At 46.8% G+C, this 5,978-nt stretch overlaps 1 protein-coding gene across 3 annotated transcripts in view; it reads left to right on the top strand.

The window, feature by feature from the left end:
- The first annotated feature begins 1,347 nt into the window (after positions 1–1,347).
- Positions 1,348–5,978, top strand: part of MME (membrane metallo-endopeptidase) — a 58,001-nt gene continuing 53,370 nt past the window's right edge. For 2 of the 3 annotated variants that reach the window (XM_014945797.1, XM_014945794.1), the window contains exon 1: positions 4,939–4,987. The gene's annotated coding sequence lies outside the window, so the exon portion shown is untranslated. Of the gene's footprint in view, positions 1,436–4,938; positions 4,988–5,978 lie in introns of those variants that run through there. The other variant, XM_014945795.1, reaches the window with a different exon arrangement.

The following is a 5,978-nucleotide window of genomic DNA, read 5'->3' as shown; positions in this document are numbered from 1 at the left end:
CTCTCCAGCTCTGAGTAAAGACGGTCAAAACTCAGCTGTCCAATTCCTGGACAGCTGGAATGGCCTGCACACTATCAAATGGATCCAAAAACCTGTACTCTCTTATTTGTTGGTAACTTCAATTATCTTGTACAGACACACCAGGTACTATAATTCAGTTTCAAATAGTGCAGCAGTCCAATGTATTATAAGCCTTAACCTCATTATTCTGTAGAATCTAGCTACTATCATTTAGCCAGGAGAAATACTGAGCAAGCACATGCTTTACAAGTTCTTAATTCAAAATATTCTCTGTGTTTGTGGTTCCCATGTATCTCCTCGCCCATGGTTCACTCTTTGGTCAGCAAATGCTACTGACTCTCTGCAATTTCCTGTAAAAAAGCAACGCCAAAACGCTATCACATTATCATCTGACTGCCACTGCACACGCCGCTTTCCTGGCATAACGCTCCACTTCCCAACCACAAGGTTGTTTGGCAATGTCAAGCTGTGCAATGAAGGCAAATAGGAACTTACTAGCCCCAAGGCCTAATAAAACTGATGACAATGCTAACAAAGCACAAGCAAAGTTTAAGCTTTCGAGATGATATAAGCAGCAAACTTCTCTGAAAATAAAATACGTACATTTAGATGTGAACTACGTTGTCAGGAAAAAGCACAAATGGAGAAGCATGATTGATGGCTGTGGCTGCCCCACCCCTGGAGGTGTTCAAGGCCAGGCTGGATGGCGCTTAGAGCAACCTGGTCTGGTGGAAGGTGTCCCTGCCCAGGGCAGGGGGTTGGAACTAGATGATCTTTAAGGTTCCTTCCCATCCAAACTATTCTATATTTCTATGGTCTTGCTAACAACAGCAATGCCGCGATGACCACTGATGCTGACTGCTGAGGCACCACCCGCCACAGCCCTACAGGAGCTCACACAAAGGGCTCCCTGAGGCGGTGCTGGGCCCTGGCTGTGCCCACGCTGGTCCAACCTCCCACCGGGCCGCCGTTCAGCTGAGGGATGAGCCGCAGGCCCCTCCGGCCCGTCACCGGAGCCCCAGGTCACACCGGCACAGGGACACTCCTCCAGAGGGGCAGAATTCACAACAAACACAACAATTACCGTTTTCGGTGCGGGCCCACGGCCACCTCCCCGGCTGCACAACGCCCACCTCGGCCACCGCCGCCTCAGCCGCCTCAGCCCCTCAGGGTGCCCCCTGGCGGCCCCACCCCGCCCCGCGCTTTCCAGAAGGTTCCGGGCGTGGCGGGCTGAGGGGGACAGAGGTGGGCGGTGACTTCTCCTCAGGGCTACTGAGCTACGGTCTGCTTATTCTCACTGAACACACCGCTGGACCGGCTGCTTGGACAGCAAGAATTACACGGTTCCCCACCGAGGAGGTCCGAGGCGTTCATTCCAGTCCGAAAACCGCTCCTTGTGGGGGCCTGCAAGCGGGTGAGTGCGGGCCGATGGCCGCCTGAGGCGAGGCCGTGGGGAGCGGAGCCGCCGGCCCAGGTCAGGGCTGAGGCGGCAGGGGCTTCACCCGCCGGGCAGCCCTGCTTTGGAACCCAAGTGGAAACAGCTACTTGGAAAGGCGGTGTGGTGTTGACTTCTCCCATTTTGCGTGTCTGTAGTAGGTTCTGCTCCAGTTGTTGCTGAAGTAAAGGCCTCTCTGTGCTTGTGCTCGTTTTTTTGTGGCGCTGTGGTTTTAAAGTTAACCAGAACAGTGTGACTAAGCTGTGCACAGTCATAATTGCACTGTGTAGGAAACCTTGTAGTTAACTCATCCGAATTCTGTCTCCTTTATTTCTGTGTTCACATTATTAACAACTTTTACGCTGTCTGCATATGTCACATGCAGTTTTACCTTGCTTCAATTTTTACCCATTTCTTCCACAAAATGCACGCACTGTTTTCCCTGTAACACAATTATGATTGCCACTATGGCTACAGAGAAATTTAGACATTCAGGACCCGAAAAGGCCTGTTAGCCTGTGTTAACTGAAGCATTGTGTGTGGCTTTTAAGCAAGCTCAAAAACAGCCAAAAGAAAAAAGCAGCTTTTCAGCCAAGCATTTTATCAGGCTTGCAAACACCTGCAAATCAGTCACACTACGAAGCCTGTCGACTAACAAAGACAAAGCTTTGTAATACAACACAATTAGACCTGAATAATTTAGGCGCTGAAGCAAATATTTTGAAACCTAGGCTGTTTACTTTCTTGAATGAGAAATTACCCAAACTTGGATTCGTTATAAACCTACTGAGGAGAAATCCACACAAATGAGTAAACAGTGTGTTAGACTTTACCATCTAAATTCTCTCACAGTCCAACTGCGCTGAACACGCCAAGGAGGGAAGGCAGGAGGTTTTCCATTTTTTTCTCCTGCCTATGATTTAGGACTTGACAGGGAGATCAGCAGGATTGAGATGGGTGGTCAGAATCACCCAGGCAGCATTAATGTTGGCAGCTGTTTGTTTCTTGAACCTTGACTTTGTTACTTAGGGAAAGTGAGCTTTCCCAAAAGGAAATAAAACACGTATCATCAACATTGTTTCGTAGTAATGTAAATGAGTCCTAATTTCCTAAATGTCATCCAAAGGTCATATTGAGAATAAGGTTGTACTGTTGTCAGTTTGGACCAAGTGGAGAAAACAATATTGAATGGGTTATTGGCTTTTCTTCACTTGATGAAGAATTCAAGTTGAGCTATTGTGACGCAGTTTGTTTTTCTGAGGGCTAGACAGTGGATCCTTTTTTTATAGAATCATGGAATGCTTAGAGTTGGAAGGGACCTTGATGACCACCTAGTTCCAACCCTTTGCCATGAGCAGGGAGGGACACCTTCCACTAGACCAGGTTGCTCAAATCCCCATCCAACCTGGCCATGAACACTTCAGGGAGGTGTTTATGTTGTTCTGAACAACCTGCGGGCACAGTTTTTGGAGAAGCGTACTTCCCTAGCCACTGATTTTTAGGAGATAGTACTCCTATCCCTCTCAAATTAGTATTGAGCAGAAACCTTTATTTTTCAGGGATACTGGTTTAATGACAGTGGGCTCTTTCATTAACTCTTCATTATCTGACTCTCTAAATCTCATGCTGAATTTTACTTGGTTCTATAAATTTACCATGTTTTTGTTTCAACCCGTGGTTGTCCATCAAAAGTCCAGAGAATTGTCAGCAGTAGTGCCAGATACCATTAAACTTACCCCTGCAAACTCAATCCTGCTGTCTTTCACTGAAAGCAGTGAAACATAGCATAAGCACAGGTTGCTCAAATCCCCATCCAACCTGGCCATGAACACTTCAGGGAGGTGTTTATGTTGTCCTGAACAACCTGCGGGCACAGTTTTTGGAGAAGCGTACTTCCCTAGCCACTGATTTTTAGGAGATAGTACTCCTATCCCTCTCAAATTAGTATTGAGCAGAAACCTTTATTTTTCAGGGATACTGGTTTAATGACAGTGGGCTCTTTCATTAACTCTTCATTATCTGACTCTCTAAATCTCATGCTGAATTTTACTTGGTTCTATAAATTTACCATGTTTTTGTTTCAACCCGTGGTTGTCCATCAAAAGTCCAGAGAATTGTCAGCAGTAGTGCCAGATACCATTAAACTTACCCCTGCAAACTCAATCCTGCTGTCTTTCACTGAAAGCAGTGAAACATAGCATAAGCATAAGACAACTCAGGAAGGTTAAAAGGGCAAACTAGTCTAATCTCTAAATGTGAGGCTTTCTTTTTTTTTTTTTTTTTCCAGATCTGGGGTGAACCTTCCGCTGTTGGTTTGCTTTTTTGTTTCTTATCTCAGGGTTATGAAATTACAGTACTAGAAAGATGAAGGTGAGTAAGAAGAAAGCAAATACTTAGTGTTTGGCAGGAATCAATACAAGCTGTAATCTGCTCTTTGGTTCATCTTGGCATTGAGTGTACACCTTAGAAATTTGTAGGGCATTTCTGTTAATTTCTCTTTGGGCTGTAGCATAGGCCTAATACAACATACTGTCTCCTGCTACAAACCTTCCTTCTCCAACTATCCACAGAAGCATCGATAACAGGTCTTCGCTTACTCTTAGGCAGGATATTACACTATTGACTTGATGGGAGTTTTCCTGAAGTAAGGCCCAAACAGGAGTCTCAGCATTTGACTCATAGATCACACCTCTTGTAGGTTGCATATTTACAAATGTCTAATCCCTCTTTCTGAGCACAAGGTTCTACAAGAGTGGAAATTCTCACACTGCCTGTCAGGTACGTTAGTGCTCTTTGGACTATTTACAGATTTCCAGGCAAGTTTCTCCCTTTTCTCTCTTTGTCATGAATTAGGCCGTTACACTTCAGTGGTTCACCTAAAATTTTTGAAACAAGTCTTTTTCTGCCATTTTAGTTCAGTCTGTTTACACACGTGATGTGACTTTTCAGGCTTTGTTGTAGTTAAGGCCGTACAATGGGCATCTATTTGCAAAATCACATGTATTTTTAAAGACTCCTCTATTCTCATGAGATTTTCTGTTTGTTTGTGTTAGTGTGTCTTTAAGGCACCAGGTAAGGTCAGGACCAACCTGCAGGAGCAGATGGCTTGTTCTAGTAACCGGAATGGAACTCCGCAAGAACTAACACAGGCGAGGTTGAAAGTAAGATATTTATATTCATTTGAACACTTGATTCCGGAAAGGATATAATCAGCATTTTCCGCACTCCTGCCTGCAAGAAAATTTGAAATGTTTTTTCCTGCCTAGTTTTGGTACTTCTATTATCTTTTCTCTTCAGTGAATAAAACCTTATTTGTTCTTGCTCCATCTTAAGATTTTCATTTTGCAGAAGTGCTTCATTTTTACAGCTAACAGTCAGTTAATACCTTACCAGCCTCCCTCTTCATTGCATCTGCTCTGCGGATCATTTGCTGTGCAGTTCCATAAAGAACTCAGTATTCAGCTTCCACCTTTCTTACAGAAGAGGAAGGTTGCCCCTCTCAAGCAGCAGACATTTTAGTATATGTAGCTGGTAAGAAAAGATTTCAGAAATCTCAGCTGCCGTTTCTGCCTCAGAGGTAATAAAGGTGCTTTTAGGAAGGCAGCAAAAGTGAGTGTGGTACCTGGTTTGAGTGAGAGGAATGACAGCAACTCATCTCACTTCCTCTGGTGTTTGCCAATTTATTAGTAAAAATGAAACTTAGTAAGATTGAAACTTAGTAAGGATGAAACAAGTGTCTTTTGGTATTCGGTTGGCTGGCAAATCTTATGACAGGGCTTGGAGCTGCCTCTCTGTGCAAGAAGTCACAGCTGCCTACCTCCCGAGAAGAAATCACTCAGTGAATGAGGATATAAGATCTTGCAGAGGGTACGTGACTGCATTTATTTGACAAAGGCAACGAGTCTGCATGGAAACAGGCACCAAGCATTGCAGACATGCAGCCGCTAACCTTCCCCGTGCATCATCTCTTTCCTTCTCCTGAACAGAGTGGAAAGAAATGAAAAGCCAGAGAAGGAAGGCAGGCGCAGGCTGCTCTCGCCCTCCGGCTGGGCTCTGGCTTTGCCGACGGCCGCGGTGCCTTCCACCCTCCTCCGCGGCAGCGCGGCGGGCAGGGCCGGCCTCCCCAGCCTGCGGTCCCGAGCCGGGGATGGGGCAGCTCCGTCGGACATAGCGCTCCTCTGCACCGCCCGTCTCCAGGCGGTGGCTCCTTCTCTCTCCTCTACCTAAGCGCTGGGGGAAGCTTTGCGAGGTGAAGAGCGTGGTTTGTCGCTGTCGGGGCGGGGGGGGCTTGTTTGTTTGTTTCCTGCCCCATCACATTTTTATGATCGCAAAGAGGAAGAAGCCTTCAGGTCACCCGGAGAACTGCTCGTCCGGCAGACAAGGGCTCCTTTGATCGCCAGCAGCTTCGCTCTGCGGCGGCAGCGGCGAGCAGCCGGAGCAGGCGGCGCCCCGGGCTTTGATGTGCCGGCGATGCCGGCGCCCCGCGCTCCTGCCGCTGCCCGCGGGCGGGCCGGGCGCTGAG

This window comes from Calidris pugnax, unplaced genomic scaffold, assembly GCF_001431845.1.
Source record: "Calidris pugnax isolate Ruff unplaced genomic scaffold, ASM143184v1 scaffold111, whole genome shotgun sequence".
In the NCBI taxonomy this organism is placed as follows: domain Eukaryota; kingdom Metazoa; phylum Chordata; class Aves; order Charadriiformes; family Scolopacidae; genus Calidris; species Calidris pugnax.
The sequence above is the reverse complement of the archived record's forward strand: the minus strand, read 5'-3'. Positions and strand labels throughout refer to the sequence as shown.